This window comes from Paramormyrops kingsleyae, chromosome 9 (assembly GCF_048594095.1).
Source record: "Paramormyrops kingsleyae isolate MSU_618 chromosome 9, PKINGS_0.4, whole genome shotgun sequence".
Lineage (NCBI taxonomy): Eukaryota > Metazoa > Chordata > Actinopteri > Osteoglossiformes > Mormyridae > Paramormyrops > Paramormyrops kingsleyae.
The window spans coordinates 10,845,354-10,865,355 of record NC_132805.1 but is presented as its reverse complement, the minus strand read 5'-3'; positions in this window follow the sequence as shown (position 1 = coordinate 10,865,355).

The following is a 20,002-nucleotide window of genomic DNA, read 5'->3' as shown; positions in this document are numbered from 1 at the left end:
CAGTCGACCACAGTAATCGGCAAGCGTTTTCCGGAAAACAGCCTCAGGTCTCTGATCTCATCTGCTCTAGTAATGCGCCACCTCGGGTGTTTTCAGAAGCCGTCCAGTCAGGCAACCAATCAGAGCACTGTGCTCTGTTCTCTGCCAATCACTGTTTTTATTATTTACTATTCCTTCATCCCTGTGTTTATCTTCTTCCAGTTTGGCCAAGGACACTTACCAGTACTAGTATGCCTGTATAAACTAGTATCTCTACACCCCACATCGTTCTACCCTTAGATGGCTACAGTACCGACATCTGATTAGGCTGACACCATAATATCTGACTGGCTTGCACTCTTAAGCCTCTGGAAAAACTTCCATATCTTCCATATGACAGATCCTTGCATGTGACCTGGCACTAGGGCCCAGAGAAGAGGTACGCCTGCCTGCCTGCCCTTCGGCCTGATCCCAACCTCAGGAACCCTGCACTTCACCTTATCACGTGTTTTTTAATCCCCAGCTCCATGCTGTCTGCGGCTAACCTGTCAGGCTTGCAGCTCGGTTGATCTCCACGTCACCAAGGCGATACGGCGGCTTGCATTTGCGCTCTGGGGTAGTTGACAGCACCTTAAAGTGGGCTGGCGGTAGGTCAACTGTCCTCGGTCTTCTCTCAGATGGGAGGTCACCCTCCAACATCAGCCTCGCCCCCAGCAGCTGCCGAGCAAGACTTGACCTTTAAAAGCCTGCGGCATTCCTAAACACCTCCTCCGGCACGGTGTGGGCTCAGGGTGAGGGCCGGAGGCTGCATGCGAATGGGCGGGCCTCTTCCCGGCCCCCTGCAGCAGTGCACTGTGGGTTACTGCTGGACGGGGTTAAATAAACGTCTCATTTGCTTGTGGTCCAACACTGCCATGGAAATCTTTCTGCTGCTGTACCTCCGCTGCTTTCCAGTGGGGGCGCCGTTCCTATCACTGTACTCTGACCCAACTCACGTCATTAAATGTGACTCTCTGAGCCCCATCCGTACCGTTCTTTTTGGACCTGCCTGAGAGATGCTCTCTGCTGGCAGAAACATTTCCAAATGTTCGAGGGTCAATCCGAAGCGATGGGATGTGGACATGAGCAGCTGAGCAGAACAGCGGGCCCCTCGAAACTAGTGGAAGAATCTACTTCCAGAGAGTAAAAGTGTGCAGTGTTCCTGTGGCAGTCTGACCTTTCTCCCTGACACGACATGCCTGGGGGGGGCTTCCCGGACTTAATGAGAGCTGACCTTAAAGAGTGGTCGTCGAGAAGAGATCAGCCCCACCTCAGCCGGCGTTTGGAACAAATCTATTCACCCTGAAAGCCTCCATTTCCTCACAGCTGTGTTCTTCTGTAGAATCCAAACATATGGTATTACATTTGTAATCAATTTCATACATTTATAATTAATTTTTTTTTGTTAATTTCTCTAATAAAAATTGGCCTGTGTTTGCTCCGGGTAAGATAGGCGAGATGAGAAGCCTGGAGGAACAGAATGCCATCTCAGAATTCAGAATTTAGTTTATTGTGAAGTAAGTTGGCCTCGCGAGGATTTTTTTTCGGTATAAGTGGTGCTTCATGGACAAACAATCCTAAGCAGAATGAGAATCAAAGCAGCCAAGAACAAGCAACAAAAAAACAAAAGTAATAAAACCAAAAACAATACAAAAGCTGTGTCATATACTATTAATATATTAATAAAATATAAAGGTATTAAATAGGTAGGACATGTACTGACTATTGAAATATAAAATATATGATGTATGATGGATGGCATAGGGGTGCTGTGGTTAGCGCTGTTGTCTCTCTGGGACCAGCGTTCGAGTCTCCATGGCTCCATGTGTGTGGAGTTGGCATTGGGGTGAGGGCCGGAGTTGGCGTTGGGGTGAGGGCCGGAGTGGGCGTTGGGGTGAGGGCCGGAGTGGGCGTTGGGGTGAGGGCCGGAGTGGGCGTTGGGGTGAGGGCCGGAGTTGGCGTTGGGGTGAGGGCCGGAGTGGGCGTTGGGGTGAGGGCCGGAGTTGGCGTTGGGGTGAGGGCCGGAGTGGGCGTTGGGGTGAGGACCGGAGTGGGTGTTGGGGTGAGGGCTGGAGTTGGCATTGGGGTGAGGGCCGGAGTGGGCGTTGGGGTGAGGGCCGGAGTTGGCGTTGGGGTGAGGGCCGGAGTGGGCGTTGGGGTGAGGGCCGGAGTTGGTATTGGGGTGAGGGCCGGAGTTGGCATGTTCTTCCTGTGTCGTCATGGGGTTTCCTCTGGGTTCTCCAGTTTTCCCCCAAAGTCCAAAAACATGTTCAGGTTAATTGGCATTATCAGATTGCCCGCAGGTGTGAATGGCGTGTGCCCTGTGATGGGTTGGTGTGCCATCCTGAGTTGTTCCCTGCCATGTGGCCAAAGCCTCTGGGACAGGCTCCGGACCCCCCGCCACCCTGAAGCACATACAGGAAATGGATGGGAGGATGATCTGCGAAGTCAAATGGGCAAATGAGACAGATGTGCAGAAATGTGTGCAGAGTCAGCGTCTTTGGGGAAGTTGGATTTTTTTCCCCACAAATGAAAGGTAAAGCATTCATTTCCTGGTCACTGTCGTTTGTAGAGCTGCTAATCTGCTCCTGGGAGGAGAGCCCACGTCTGCGTTGGCTGTGTCATCTCCTAAACGCTCCCCAAGCTGGGCTCCCTCCAGCAGCCCGGGGTGCTGGGACACCCCCCACCCCCTCCCCGTCACCTCTATTTGAGTGCCTCCCACCACCATGAACATGATGCCCATTCTTAGCCTCCGGCACACAGACCTCTTGCCTGGGCTGAAATTCCCGGACTGCACTCCCAGTACCTAAAGTGACATTCTCGGTTTCCAATGTGCGCCAGTTTGCCGTAAACAATTAAGTGGGAATGTATTTTGGAGCTTCCCGAAAGATCACAGAAACTCATAGACGACATATAAGCCAAAAACTGCTGTATAAACACTGAAAATGATTTGTATCACATAAAACCATGTATAAATATTAGTGTCATTCAGTATTTGTTAGTGTAAGTGCATACCATATTTTTAATGTTGGTTATTTTTGGTTTAAAAAAACGACACAGGATACGCTGCTCATCTTTGTCTCCAGCCTCAGTCATGTGTTACCTGTGTCTGTTACCACGGTAACTTTTATACTTTACAGTGCCATTAAGGTTAGATTTTTAATTATGGGTTCAGGTATTATTCATAAATGTTCACATTTGCGGGGATCTCCGGCCCAAACCCTTGCAAATGTGAAGGAGTGATTATATTCATATGGGTGTTGCCTCTTCTGATAGATCTCAGGTCCCACATTAAAACCTGTGTTCTGTAGGGCTGTTTGTCCTCTGCTGGAATAGTTTAATTGAATGAGAGACTTTTCTGAAGGTAGTGCTTCCTCGCCTGTTATCTCGTTTGCTATGAGAGGTGCTACATTTGATGTAATTACCTCTGTCTCCGGGGTGAGTCGGGCAGTTACTGGGACACAGAATGTCTTTCATCCACTCCCATGTTCGCCCAGTCCCCTTACAGGGTTCACGCCTTTGCAGAATGTCCGCCCGCAGCCGCTTTGTTCATCCTCGACGCAGATGAATTGCCGTGGTAACTGATTTGCTTTCTCCACCTCCGGGACTTCCGGAAAGGTGCCAGTTCTGAGTATGAAAACCTGAACTGTGCCGGGGGGTGGGGGAGCGAAACTACACCAGTAAAGTCAGAACCACCTCCTGTTTACTGTGGATAAGGGGGAGCGAAACTACACCAGTAAAGTCAGAACCACCTCCTGTTTACTATGGATAAGGGGGAGCGAAACTACACCAGTAAAGTCAGAACCACCTCCTGTTTACTATGGATAAGGGGGAGCGAAACTACACCAGTAAAGTCAGAACCACCTCCTGTTTACTGTGGATAAGGGGGAGCGAAACTACACCAGTAAAGTCAGAACCACCTCCTGTTTACTGTGGATAAGGGGGAGCGAAACTACACCAGTAAAGTCAGAACCACCTCCTGTTTACTGTGGATAAGGGGGAGCGAAACTACACCAGTAAAGTCAGAACCACCTCCTGTTTACTGTGGATAAGGGGGAGCGAAACTACACCAGTAAAGTCAGAACCACCTCCTGTTTACTGTGGATAAGGGGGAGCGAAACTACACCAGTAAAGTCAGAACCACCTCCTGTTTACTGTGGATAAGGGGGAGCGAAGCTACACCAGTAAAGTCAGAACCACCTCCTGTTTACTGTGGATAAGGGGGAGCGAAACTACACCAGTAAAGTCAGAACCACCTCCTGTTTACTGTGGATAAGGGGGAGCGAAACTACACCAGTAAAGTCAGAACCACCTCCTGTTTACTGTGGATAAGGGGGAGTGGAGGAATTATGCACACAGACAAACACACAGACACACACAGTCACACACACAGACACACACACAGTCACACACACAGACACACACAGTCACACACACAGACACACACACAGTCACACACACAGACACACACACAGTCACACACACAGACACACACACAGACACAAACACACACACACAGACACACACACAGAGACACACACAGTCACACACACAGTCACACACACAGTCACACACACAGACACACACACAGTCACACACACAGACACACACACAGCTTATGCCACCAGCACCCTCAGCGTGCAGGCAGACAGGAGATGAGTGCAAGTTCTCAGGCAGGATTTGGCTAAATGAGGCCCCTGAAGGCTTGGATTGGGCTGCTGTAGCTGTATTGTCATGAGTGGATTCCCAGCCCACCCCCCCCACCCCACCCTTTCTGTCAGTGCCTCTCTATACCAGAGGAGGCCACAGCAGACAGAGGGACCTCGCTGCAGCCTAGGTGTCAGGGAGAGATGGGGGGGGAGAGAGAGAGAGAGAGAGAGGCGGATGAAGAGGAGCAGGGGAGAGTGATGGAGAGGTGGTGAGAAAGAGAAAAACGGGGAGAGTGGGAGTGATGGTGAAAGAGAAGGTGGGAAGAGAGTGAGTGATTAAGGGAAGAGTGGGGAGAGATGGAGAGAAAGACTGACATGGGGAGAGACAGAGATGGGGTGATAGTGTGAGAAAAAAGGCGATAAAGTGAGGGAGATGGATGGAGATAGAGCAAGGGGAGAGATGGTGGGGGGAAAAGATAGACGAATGAAGAGAGGGAGTGAGAGAGGTATGATAGAGATGGAGAGAGAATTAGAGACAGCTGTTAGTAGAACAGTGATACAGGTATATGTCTGCACACACAGATACGGCCCCTATGGTGTGCGTGACTCCTCGCAGGCTGCACCGGCATCCTCCCACCAGCAGAGCGGCGATACCCAGCCTGAGCAGGGTTCCTGTAAGGGGGGGGGGCTCGGTGCAGCCTTCCGCGGGGACCTCCTGGGGGAGCACCGCGTTCCATTATCAGTGTTTGCATTTCAACGCTGTTTGGAATATTTTGGAATACAAGGCGCTCGTTCTTTATGTGCTTGTTCTGTAAGTCGCTGATGAACTGCAGCTCACCCATGGCTAGTGAATAAATGAATATGTACATCATTCAATAAATATTAATGACGGCAGTGTTGTTGTGTTCTCAGCCCCTGCGGATGTGAAGTGCCAGGCCTGACTCTGGATACTGTACTACAGAGCAGTACACAGGGTTATCTCTAGGAAGATGCATGCCCTTAAGCTCCCTCTTGTGGCAATTAATGGTAGTGAAATTTTGTTTTCTCATTTCCTCCCTGGAGCATATTACTCTCATCTCTCCTTTGTCTAATTAAATTCTTTTTGGTGCCGGAAGTTTAGTTTAATCAGCGAATTGGGCGGAGCTTCGTTGCATCAGAATCATATTTGAGGGCAAAGTACAGTGCCCTCGATTAAACTTTGTCAAAGGAGGCTGGGTATCATTATCGTAAAGTGCGGCAGGTGAACGGAAAATGTGCACAGCTTGAGTACTTTGATTACATTCGGCTGTTGGCAAACGAGAAATGGGAAGGTCTGCTTCTGGCTGTTGTTGTTCTGTGGTTGCTGACTGTTACCCATGACAACAGGCCTGATCCCAGAGAAGCAGAAATTACCCTTCTTCACTGTCCTTTACTGGTCTCCAGGGAGCATTTGTCTTTTAAACACAGGCAAACATCAGTAGCTGGAATAACATCGACACACAAAGGGGTTAGACTGGTGAACTTGGATTAGGCATGTAAACTAAGGCCATTAACGTATCAGGATTTGATGCATACAGAGTGGGCGTATGTGGATTGGGCATGTGTGGTTCAGTAAATGAATCAGATAAGCAAAGGTTTCCACAAAGAGAAAAAATGGACATAGATAATGAGTGCAAAAGTGAACGCATGCCTACATTAGCTGCCAACGCCAAACAAACGCAGACAGAACGAAACAAAACCAAAAATTGGAGTCGTTTGCAAGTGGGCCAATCACGTAAGATGTCTCCTGTCTATAGCATCTCAGCTGTATAAACGCTATAAAGCATAATGTTCTGATGGTCGATGATGCATTCCACACCAGCAGGATGCTGGTTTCCATTGACGTATGCTTAGTGGAAAAGCATTCCTTTGGGATGTGCGTGTAAATAAGGCTCATTCAGATGGGAAGTTTTTGCATGCTTTTGGATTGTGTGAACCAGAGGTGCGTAATTCAGGTCCAGAAAGTAAAAATCCGGAGCAATATTTTGTTTCAACCAACCAATTAAATATAAAGAATCACTGTTATTGGTTACTCAAGTGGTTGGTTGAAAGAAAATCTTGGTCTGGATTTTTACTTTCTGGACCTGAATTATCCACCTCTGGTGTGACCCCATGCAAACTACACACACTTGAGGCAGAGATAAACAAACAATGCAGAGTAGTGAAGTTATGCATAGATAAACACATCCTCTGAACTGCATGGCATAATGCCTATCAGTGAGGAGACTGCTTTGGCTGTGATGGTGTCACACAAGGGGAATGAAGAAAAATGACTTGTTTGCAAACTGTAGCCTCCAGAATGTATGATACGTTGCAGGTGAGTTAGCACACAAATCCTTAAGGATCAGCACCAGCTTGGTGCTTTGTAAAGTAAGATTTATGGTGGCGTGCATTTGTGTCCTGTGTGGAGTTACTGTTTTTCTGGTAAATTCTGACATTTTACAAACCTCCGGGAGTTGAAACTGTATCTGACCACCTCAGTTTAGCCTCCTGATTGGATCTCTTTAATGTGCCGTGAGTCGTATCCTGCATCTAAGCATGTGATTCTGACGAATCTTGCCTTGGGAATGCGGAGGACTTGGGAGAAGACGTGACGTGCAAGTGGACACTTAACCGGGTCAAAAGTGGATTTAAGCTGCAAGAACTCAGAGACGACAGCACAGACTTGCAGACTCGGCGAACACATTGAAAGACGGCGTTTGATGGGTCAGCCAAACAATTAATTTAGGGTTTTGAGATGCAATCGTAGGCTAAATTGAGTGACATAATTTATGCAAACGAGATTATTAATATGCGGGGTCATGTTCGGCCTTCAGATGAAGAGCTCATTTTAAGATCCAGACCTCGACACTGCCTCCAGTTTCATTACTATGAATTATGAAGAAATAATACCTTTAAAGGCCAGTTTCTTTTCTGTGGCCTCAGTGATATGTTTATTTTAGGGGGGAGGAAAAATACATATAATCTCCTATTTGGAGGCACGGTTATAAGGGCATGACCTCCAACGACTGTCCGAGTCAGCACAAGTCCAGCATTAATGTCAAATAGATATCCCTTAAATGCTAGTGGCAGACCAGTGTAGCCCATTCACTTTCTTAAAGGGAAAATCTGAAAACATGGTTGTCTCAGGCTTAGTGGCTTTTAGCACAGAGGACCAATGTGGTGTGTGGTTGGGTTAGCATGGTGCTGCATGGGGTCAGTAGACTGAGGCTCCGTTGGGTTCTTGACGTGTTCGGGGGGCCGGATGTGATTCTGGGCAATGAGGCTGCTTCTCACAACTCTTGAGGATGGATCCAGTTCCAGAAAAGGCTGGGTATTAAGGTTCTTTACAGACTCAGGGGGTTGAGTTTGGTTCTGGAGAAAGGAAGGCTAGTGGGCTAGGCTCTGAGTAGACTTAGCATGTTGAGGTTGGGTCTGGCGTCAGCCTATCAGACGGTCGCCTGCTGTTCTGAGTCTGCTTTCTCCCAATGCCTGATTTTATTTAATACATAACCCGGATTTCTGTGAACATACTTTTGCTTCTATTTTTTTGCATTCTGCACACTCTGGGGCTACATTAGGGGCATGATGGGGGGGGGGTTGTCTGGGGGATTCAGCAATTGCTCATTTGTTCCACCTATGGTAATTTACACCATGGCGTCTGACACTGCACTTTTCACTGAGGCTTCCCTTACCCCCCCACGTACAAGCCTATCTCCCTTTTCTTCCTCTGACACTCCCTCTCGTGCCACATTCATCCAGCACCACAATGGGCCCCCTTCTTCTGCATGCAAATGTTTGCCATTAACCATTCACACTTAAGTGACTCATTTAGAGCCATAATTATTGCCTTTTATATCCTTTATTAGGAAGCCGTATAATTTAAATTGTTGTGGGAGGGAAAAAGGGGAGGGGAGAGGAGAAAAATAGAACAATTAGGCTAATTGTGTTCGGTTATATGGCGGGTGAATGAATCTCTGGGGCGGGAAAGGCCGTAGACGCAGGGGGTGTGTGTCTGCTTTTTATGGCCCCATGTACGGGATGAGCGCTGCGGCCAGACGATAAAGCTCACGGTGGCTGCTCACGTCGCGCCTCCTCCTCAGCGGCTGCTCACGTTGCGCCTCCTCCTCAGAGAGCCCCAAGCCATCTCAGCCACGGGCGCCACCGGCCAGAGTGTGGGGCAATCCTGTCAAATTTCCGATCGTTTTATCGAATGATTTTTAGTGATATTGCGCTACGGCAGCTGTGACCGCGGTCGAGATCCTTCAGAAAAGGGCTCCGTTAAACGTTCTTACCTTCCCGCCGCCCCGTGTGATGTGGAACGGGATCGCTGAGGATTGTGGGTAATGGTGGTCAGCGGGCCAAAGGGTCAGCAGTGAGTCACCCCCACAGAGGAATTATGAATGTTTTATGTGGAGATACCATGACTCTTACCCTTGTGATTCTCATCAGGATCCAAGTTAAAGGGAACACTGTCATGAAAACTAGATAGCAAAAGAAGTGTTTATATGACATTCACGTTACATTTACGCACTTTCATCCTGGGCAGAGTAGCTGTATCTTAATGCATAGCAATACATTTAATATGTAGGTGACTGCTGGCTGTATTGACAGAATGTCTACAACTATTTAATTTGGACTTTGGGACTTTCAGGGACAACATCATGGAATGAAGTGAGCAGACTTGAAATTCCAGGCTATAAAAGTCATGAAATATCAGCCCCCTACTTATCATAGTGGTTTAGTGGGGGGTGTGAAGCTTGCAGATGTTGAAGATGGTGAGGTCCTGACCTGCTGGGAGAGATCTGGGACTTGGGTGACATGAATGTAGTGGGTTCAGAGATCACAGGCAGGCTGCGCTTCTGGTTGGTTGGAAAGGGTCTGCTAGCACATATAGGAAGGCCAGGCAGAGAGACATGGGTGTTGGGTCAGGGCGATTCTTCTACTGCTGGAAGAAGGTAGCACTGGCGTAGATAATGACGGTAAGTTAGCGGGGCTGTAAAAGCTAGTACCTGTATTCGTGGTGGATTTACAGTCAAAGGCGGCTGCATTCTCAACAGAGTCTCACTAGAGTTTGTCTCTTGTGAGAATGGATGACCTCAGTCTCTCAAACAAGCTGCTTCTGCTCTACAGACCAGCCAAGATTCAGGAGGCATAACAGCCAGACAGAAAATGAATGAAAGCATTTGTGTAAACAGCTTAACACTGGTGGGACATCCCATTCCATCTCATCTCATCCCATCCCATCCCATCCCATCTCATCCCATCCCATCCCATCCCATCCCATCTCATGTGACTTTTGTTGATGCCGACTGGACTGACTTGCTGTTGCATACATGGAATAGCGCACCTACCCCTCATATGTCTCTATTGCGTAACTCGTAATACGATGTTCTATAATTACAGTATTTACTAACGACTTCCTGAAAGTAAAAGGAAAAAAATCCATGCTTTAATTAATATAGTGTTTCTCAAAGTTCTCAAATGTTAAAGTGGATTAAAACGAATCTTCATGCTCTGCTTTTTTAGCCCCATGCTGTGGAAGTGAAGATGCATGACATGTCCTCAGCATTGTGTCTCATTCCTGCACAGGCTGAACTGCCTCTTTAAGTTGAGGGACTGTTTTCATTCTTGATTCTAATCGTTTCATGGCGGGGGTGGGTGGGTGGGGGGGGGAGCTTCGTCCAGCGAGGACGGTCCCCCTGACCTCATGGTGAACCCAAGCGGTTGCCGATTCTCCCGGTTTGCAGCAGTCATATGCTAAGGGCCGCTGCACATTGACTCTTTGCTCAGCCTTGCGGCACAATCCGGAAAATCGAAAGCACCTTATTTATTTCCTGAAGATGTCTGATGGTGACCTCATCCTTCTTCGGGATTTCCTGGGTTCCGTTTACCCAAACCATTCCGTTTCAGCTCCTTTGATTTTGATGGAACTTACTTCAAATGTATGCTTTTCAGAGAAGCCTAGACTCTGCTCTCGGGTCCGGTTCTGAACGCTCGCTCTTCTGCCAGCTGTCAGTTACACTGAGAGTCAGCTGTTGCCGCAGGCAGGAAGGCCGCTGCCTACAGACTGAAAGGCAACGCTGCTGGATTTCCTGAAACCATGGCCTTCTCAGAAGCTTTCTTTTTTTCTTATATAGTGTGGATCTGCTGTTTTCCTAGGTATATCAGTATGGTGTGAGAAGACCATCTTGGAAGATCAACTTAAACTCTGCCATGATAGGTTGGCAGCTTCTGTAATAATGGTAGATCTTTTACCAGAGTCTGTATAGAAGACTGGTTTCAAACCTTGTGAGGTCCATAGGAGTCCATGAGTACAAGAATCACCCAAAAGCTCTAGTCACGCTGGTTACATTGTACTTAGCCATGGTGAATTAACCTTCTACAGTAAAACTAAAGACTAGGGCTGCTGCAGTTAGTCGACGCAGTTGACGACGACAACGCTAAAAATGTTGGGACTAGCGTTGTTTTCGTAAGCTAAAACTGAAAACTGAAAAAATAATTTGTGAACTCAAATAAAAATGAGAACTAAAAAACAGAACATGATGGACTTTAATCTGCAGTATCACCACACCAGCAATGTCTTTTATCTAGTATCTCCTCTTTTAAGAGTTGTTATGGCTGCTGTGCCACTTCAGTGCTTATCGCTACCGTGATTTACCAAAACAATAGTAAGTGGCATGCTTCTATAACGAAACTGAATAAGCATAAGGATACACCGAATTTATACAGATTGGTAACTTTAGAGCATCACAATACGCATCTCATTACTATTTTAGATAGACAATCTGCTTAAGGAATTGTCGGCGAAAATAATGTCCATACAGTGCCGGAAACTCGGCGTCCTGCAGTGACATGCAGCTTGTTCTTGTCCAAAATAAAATGTACTTAAATTAGATTAAAGTTGATTTTCTGGAGGAAAATTAATCATTTAGATTAATCGACCAATCGGTAAAATACTCAATAAATTAATCCATTGAAAAATCATCGTTAGTGGCAGTCCTATGAAAGACTGCTTCTTAGTTTGTCCCAGTGAACCTAAGGGCTGCGCACTAGCATGTTACATTGTACCTAAAGGGATTCTCATATACTATTATATGATTCTGTCCTGCAGTACTATAGTATAACATCAGGCTGTTTTTAAGCCAAGGTGTTTTATTTGGAAATAATCCTCTCCAGTGGTATCACTGATAATGATGGGGAACCTGTGATTCTCTGCCTGAAGTGGTGATTCTTTGTGAGTATGGATGGTTTCTCAGAGAAGACACGGAGAACCTTGACCGAATCAATCATGGCCTCGTTTTGAAGAAGTGGTGGGTAGGACACTGATATGGATTGGTATTTCTGTGCTTAAAAATAAGAGTCTTTGTGATTCCTGGATTTCTCTCTGAAAAGGAGGCATTTGAATAATTCATGAGGGAGATGCTTTGTATACAGACTCTGCTGATTAAACAGGTAGGAAGAAAATCAGCCAAAGAAAAATGAAAAACAATGGAAATCAAATGGCATTTTTTCAGAATATGAAGCCGTGATTGGCTGTCACGTCCATTCTGCTTTAAAACATTTTGCACCTCCTATCCAAACCATCACCTTGAAAAAGTTGAGTTTGTGGTTTAAGTTTAAGTATTGAGAATTATTCTTTTTTTAGTAATCTGTCAGAAATGCTTCCCCTTCTGGCTGAATTGAGTGTCATTTCTTTAGAGGGACCTTACAGACACTCGAGGGTGGAACCAAACATGCTGTTTTCCATCCGACACTCAGGTGTCTCACTGTCATGGTGGGGAAGCATGCAGGCTGGACCGATACACATCACTGTCGTGTGATTCATTTCACATAAAGCAGTGAGGGGCATTTCAGCCGTGTCAGCACAGTGGGCCGCTTTCTGCTCTAGGTGCTGTGCGTGTAATTATAGTAATGAGTTTGGGAATTGTAATGGGATTAAGGGTGGGATTGGGAGATGTTTGTAAGTGTGCAGCTGGCCCAGCCTGCCAGGAGCACCTAGCTGATCACAGCGTGTGGGACACACACACACACACACACACACACACACACACATGTAGGGTAAACATATCCTTATTCATTTCAATGGGAAAAATGCTAACGCTAACTATGACAACCTTAACCCCTACCCTGCCCTAACCATAACCATAAGTAACCTAACAAAATACAAGAGTTTTTGCATTTTTAGTTTTTTCATAGCAGTCACCGATTTTTATAAAATATAGTTTTCCCTTATGGGGACCAGGAAACCGGTCCCCATAAGGGAGAAAAAACTGATATTTATCACGTTATGGGGACATTGTGTCCCCATAAGGACAAATAAACCCGCTCACACACACACACACACACACACAGACACATACATACACACACACACATTTCTGAATTCTGGCCATGTTCACATGGGTAATGATTATTTATTTACTATGTGTCTTTAGTTAGCAATGGTAAACAAGTTTAAAGAGCTGACATTATAATATTTAACATGTTTTGTTGGAAAAAAAGTATGGTAAACCTTGGGAATTTTTGAACATCTGGAAGTAATTTTTATGGAACAGTGTGAAGTCCTTACACCTTTGACAGCTGTGACAGAAAGACATGAAATGAAGGATCTTTTGTGTAAAAAGCCTTATGTTTGAGCCTTATTAAAGCAATATTGTTGCCAGTGCTGTGATTGACTGGTTCTAGGCATTTATACTACCATCACTGCTCTAACTGGATCTGGACATTTATACTGCCATCACTGCTCTAACTGGATCTGGGCATTTATACTGCCGTCACTGCTCTTACTGCTTCTGGACATTTATACTGCCATCACTGCTCTAACTGGATCTGGACATTTATACTGCCATCACTGCTCTAACTGGATCTGGGCATTTATACTGCCGTCACTGCTCTGACTGCTTCTGGACATTTATACTGCCATCACTGCTCTAACTGGATCTGGGCATTTATACTGCCATCACTGCTCTGACTGCTTCTGGACATTTATACTGCCATCACTGCTCTAACTGGATCTGGACATTTATACTGCCATCACTGCTCTAACTGGATCTGGACATTTATACTGCCGTCACTGCTCTAACTGCTTCTGGGCATTTATACTGCCATCAGTGTTCCAACTTGATCTGGACATTTATACTGCCATCACTGCTCTAATTGGATCTGGACATTTATACTGCCATCACTGCTCTAATTGGATCTGGACATTTATACTGCCATCACTGCTCTAACTGGATCTGGGCATTTATACTGCAGTCACTGCTCTGATTCTCACTTTCTGTGCTTGTATGCTGAAGTCACTGATCTGATTCTCCGTTCCTGCAGACAGGTCTCTGATTCTCTGCTGCTTGAGTGTTCCATGCTGTAGACGGTGCTCTGATACGCACTGATAAGGGACACGCACAGCCTTGTGCAGCTGACGTGGTTCTGCCTCTATCCCGTCACTGTAGCTGCTGACATTACAGACTCCCATCTGTCTAAATTCTCCTTGTAGGGGATGTTGGTGTCTTGTGGGGATACGGCAGAGACTTGAGGTGACTCATTTGTCTTACCAAAGGCAATGTAATACTTTTTACTGAATTTCATATGTTCTGAAGGGTTGTGTCAAGTAAGTCATTGCAAGTTGGATGGATGGATGTTCGTTACCTCTTAGCCAATGTTTTCTTTCTCTGAAGTATGAAATAGGAGAGAAACAGAACAGAAAGCACCAAGTGCTGGTCATTGGGCCATCTAGGGGGAAAGCAGTGAAGTCCATGCATTTAACTGTTTGTACCTGAATTATAAGTGTGCAGAAAAGTGCATTTTTACTGTCCACCAGCAGGAGGCAGTGTTGCCTCAAATTACAGCCATTTGTCCCTTGCCAGTCGGAATGGAATGGGATTCCATCAGCAATCCAGTATCATGTCGTGTTGTTTTTTGTAAAAGTGAGAAGTTATTTCTCTGTTAAACTGTCAAGTCTAAGCCCCTCAGACATGATTTAGTTTTACGTATCTGACAAGAGTTGTACAGTGACATTCTGAGGATGCAGGGTCTGTACCAAACGCTCACCAAACAAATCGAGTCGATGGCTGTGTAAAAGGCCTCTTTAGAATGGATCGGCATGTCAGCCTTATCGATGTCTGAGGGCCAACACTGGTCACTGAGAATCACACGCGGCTACTCACTGTCTATAACAGAGCCGCTCACCGTTTATTACAACTGGCAGCCGTGCCTGGTATATAATTTGGTAATGACCAAGTGTAGCAGTCGTAGTGCATTGTGGGTAAAAATGAGGACTGTGGTCACTCTCATTTGTACCTCACATGTGCTGGAATGCCGGGAAGCCTGAGCGCCGCGAGGCTGAATTCCCTGCTTGGGGCTCAGTGCTCTTTAAACCTTCTTTGTTTGACGTCGCAGGGACTGGCAAAGTTAATGTGTTGTTTGTGTGACCGAGGACAGCCGAGTGTGTTGGTGTGTGACGCGTTTGTGTGAACAGGCTGCACTGCTGTGGGAGAACAGCTGCACCCCCCATAGCCAACCCCCCCCCGCGCTTGTTCAGCTGTTGCCCCTCTCCTCTGCTTCACACTCCTTTTCGCTGTTCCCAGTGCAAACATGCCCCCTCCCATCCCCCCTCAGAAGGTACTGACCCACTTCTCTTTTATTAACGTGCAATTAACATGCAGCTTCCCCTGCCACCTCTGCTATTTGGACAGATCGCACGCTGATTAAAGTGCCACTGGTTCTTTTTTCCCTCTATCTTCCCCTTTCCATTAAACACACACTTCAGGACATGAAGGACATGGAAATGATCATAAATGGGCTGTTTAACCTGTGCGTTTTTGATCGCGGTTATTTACTGTGCATGTGCCTCGGAGGCGACGTCATGTCTCAACACCCTGATCTATGTCACACGGGCCCAGCCCCACCCCGCCCTGCCCCACCCAGCCCCGCCCCGCCCCGTGCTCTCTTTGTAAGCCAGTAAATTTGGGACTATTCTGTTGCATCCGCGAGTCGTTGCCGCCACAAGAAGTCAGCTCCTCCCTTAGGCTGACTCTTTCCTGTTTACGCCATGGGACATTTGAAAAAAGATGTGAGTGCCCCCCCCAACAAATGGTGGTAGTTACATATTTAGACCGAATGCCACTTCCTGAAGGACAGCCCTCCCCACCCCCAGGTCATTTATACGCAGTGTCCCCAAAGCATCAAGTAGGAGTCGTTTTCCTTCATTCTGTGAAGTACCTTCACAGCTACTCAGCCCTGTGCTTTGAGGTACTTTCAGGCCAAGTACCGCCCAACGTGGGCCCTGCTCCCGGTACTGCCTCATCAAGCTCCTCTCTCAAAGAAAGGCTTCCAGCATGTCATGAATGGCTTGACGTCAGGGAGAGATCATCTTGGGGAATGAGCTGACCTCATTTGAACCCACCCCCTGTTTCCTCACAGCTGCACTGCTTGCTACCCCCCCCCCCCCCTTAGGATGGTAGTTGACTCCCATCGTTACGGTTCTCTTTTTGCGGCCTCTCAGCGTTACGGCTCTCGGTTTGCAGACTCCAAATGTTACGGTTCTCTGTTAGCAGACTCCCAGTGTTACAATTCTGTATTTGCAATCTCCCAGCATTACGGTTCTCGGTTTGCCGGTTCCCAGCATTACGGTTCTCGGTTTGCCGGTTCCCAGCATTACGGTTCTCCTTTCAAAGGCTCCCAGTGTTATGGTTCTTCGTTCTTAGGCTCCCAGTGTTACGGCAATCTGTTTGCAGGTTCCCAATGTTGCGGTTCTCCATTACCGGACTCCAAGGCAGTGCCATGCTGTGCTGCCGCATTTGGGTTCTTCTGCGGTCTGTTCTCTGAGACATCAGAAGCTGCTGGCTTGACGGACCTCTGCTGTCATAGTGCCCTGTTTGAAGGAGAATGTAAAGAACTCAAAATAACTGGGTCGGGGGCACGGCGAGTGGGCATGGGCTGCACCTTCAGAGCGTTGGCTGTAAGCGATCCATCATGGCGACACACAGAGTTTGAATGGAACGTATTAAGATGGATGTGTGTGGTAATGAGGCTCTGGGAAGAAAATGACGCTGATCGATAAAATCCGTGCACAACCAGGCTCGATTCAAGATGAGCTGTATTCGCTGTATGTGTTTCTCCACTCCGCGAGAACCATTGTAATTCTGAGGGACATCTGTGTCTCTCCTCTTTGGGATGGTAACTGCTTCTCCAGAAACTCAATTCAGAGAAGCGCCCTTTGACCCGAAAGCATAATAGCGTAAGCTAGAATTGCCACCTGTCCCTTATAACAGAACCATAGAACCCTTAGAACCGTCTGGGGGTCCCGGAGGACTGGTTTGAGAAACACTGCCTAATTGTCCCGCATTGGGAAATAAACCGCTGTGTCCTGTATTATATGGGGCGATCCCGTGTTATAAGAGATGGACGGCTGCCCCGGCGTGAGCAGCGCTGATTCGGGTAGCGTGCGTACGATTCTGAGATTTGGAAATGCTATTTACTTAAATGATAAGGGCCCTGAGATGGAGTAGAAAATGAGAAGTGTTTGTTATGAAGATGAGACCGAGCTTTTTGAGATTATAAAGAATGAGGAATGTTGCTTACGAAGCCTGAGTTGACATCTTTTTTGGCTCGTCTGTGAATAACATGCCCTGGGAGTGTGGGTCACTAGCTGCCCTTTTCACGTTGTGCAGCAATGTGTGACATTAACCACTATTTTACGAGCCTCTCATGCTCGCTGTTTCCTCCCCGGTTCCAGGGCCACTGCAGACGGGGACAGGATTAGCAGCTGTGTATGATGGAAGGATTAACCACCATCTTGACTGTTTTGTATGATGACATGTTGCTTTTTTTTCCCATTTTTTGATTCTTTGTTAAATCTTTGCTTAGCACCAGCCGGGCCAGATAAGGTGCGGTTGATTTGGTGGTTATAGGTACAAGTTTGGGGGGGGGGGGGGGTGCTGGCTTCAAGCTGCAGTCGTAATGTGAAGCGGTGGCACCCAGGTCCCGTCTCCATCTGGTATCTGGTAGCAGGAGAACAGTGCGGCCTTGTTCTAAGGGTCTGCTTCTCCTACAGAGATTAAATGGAGCTGAGCTCTCAGAGCCAGTGCCACCAGGGGCCCTTCTGCTCAGCGTTGGCTCCTGGAGGCCAATCGGCTTCGGCTTCGTACTCAGCATATTTTGTGCGGCTGGTCGTTCCTTCGGCCGGGCTGTGAAATTAAGGAGGAGCTTAACCTCTCTGTGTTTCCATGATGGTCCATGATCCGTGATGATATCTATTGTTTATAGGCGATCAGTGCTAGAATTTAGCGTTCAAGGGTTTTTTTTTATGTGATGTAATGAAGTATCAGGCAGGAAAGCCCAATCGCACAGCTGCCTTCCCCCCGTCAGCGGCCATAGGTGTTTGTGGGACTGAACGTTCCTGGGTGATGTGTGATTAGCAGATGGCGTGAGCTGATGGATGATTAGGATTGTTTTACTTCTGCTGCTGGCTGTGTTGTGGAATGTGCCCGTTTTCTCCTTGTGCTGTTGTGCCTTTCCAACAGCATTCCTTCATTCCTTCCTTCCTTCCTTCCATCCATCCATCTTTTGTAACCGCAGCAGAGTCCTGGGAAGCACAGAGCCATAGTTTGTGAGAATTGGTGGTAGGGCTGGGCGACAGATAAAATATCATATCGTGATTATGAGCATTCGTATCGTCATCAATTTGAGTATCATGAGTATTATGTGTAGCTTAAACACTTGCATAATTAATTGTGAAAATGTACTGTTTTTACACAAATATCATCATGGCATGAGTCTGTTGTTAGAGTCATTTATCATTATACCTGTCACATGCTCCCTAACTATTATTAAAACAGTATGGTCATCATAATCAGAAAACCACAAAGCAATCTGTCGTATTTTGCTGTTTTCTATATATGGATTTTAGAATATTGTGATAAATATCAATGTTGTGAAAATCTCTGAAAATATTGTGATATTCTTAGGGCATATTGCCCAGCCCTACTCAAACTGGGCCATCAACGCGGTCAGAGAAACAACCTATCAGCAAAATGTACTGTTGCCATTTTTATAGTGTTACACCCTATGACACAAACTTATTTTTGTATCACTTATTTATTAAAATTAAATTTCAGTTTGCAGTAATTTTTCATGTTCTGAATCTGTTTAAGGGCAATTCTATGGGAATCTGAAGCAAAAAACTGAGCATTGAAGTAAAGAAATAATTCCATCCATCCATCCTCCAAACCGCTTATCCTTTTTGGATCGCGGGGGGTCCGGAGCCTATCCTGGAAGCTATGGGCACGAGGCGGGGAACAACCCAGGACGGGGGGGCCAGCCCATCGCAGGGCACACTCACATACCATTCAGTCACACATACACACCTATGGGCAATTTAGTTACTCCTATTAGTCTCAGCATGTCTTTGGACTGTGGAGGGGAAACCGGAGTACCTGGAGGAAACCCCACGACGACACGGGGAGAACATACAAACTCCACACACATGTGTCATGCCCTGATCGTCTGCTCCTTCAGTGTGCCACGCCCACTCGTTAACCTTGTGTGAATTCCCCGTGTTTACCAGCTCTTCCTGATTGTTGTCATTAGTCCATTGTATTTAGTCCGCGTTTCCATTTGTTTCCCCAGTCCGGTCATTGTAATTTCCGTCTGTGTTTTGCCTGCTCCTTTTGTTGCCGCTTCCATTAAAACCCCGTGTTCCCCAATTCCTGGCGTCCTGCGTTTTTGTCTGCGTTCCGTTCGCCATCAAGCATGACAATGTGACCCAGGCAGAGTCTCAAACCCAGGTCCCAGAGGTGTGAGACAACCGTGCTAACCACTGCACCCTGACTTGAGTTTCATCATGATAAATAAGTATTATTTCTAGATATCAAATAAATATAAAATATTTTGTCCAGCCCAAATTGGTGGTATAATATTTTTGTGTCATGAATCTTGTGGTCCAGAACATCCCCTGCCTTGTGTCCTATCCCTCCTGGGAAGTGGATATGCATGACTTATGGATGATTCAGCTGATTATCCGCTGGGGACACCGCAAGTACTGAGTCCATTACAGGATTGGTCCGAGGTTGTGCCGTTTGAATCCTCAGACCCATTTGGAAAGAACGATGTTGATTGAAGTTGATCCTTCCTGAATAACGCGTTCTTAAATGATGACAGAAAATCCAAACAAAGAACAGTTAAGTTATAGTGATGCTTGTTTTTCACTGTGAAGCACCAGGTTGTGAAGGTTTCACATCCCTCCTGCCCATGTATTGATGTGTAATTTCATGTCTTGCAGAATTTGAACACCGGATGATTCTCTTTTGATTTTGTGGGGATGAAGAGCTTTTGGTGAT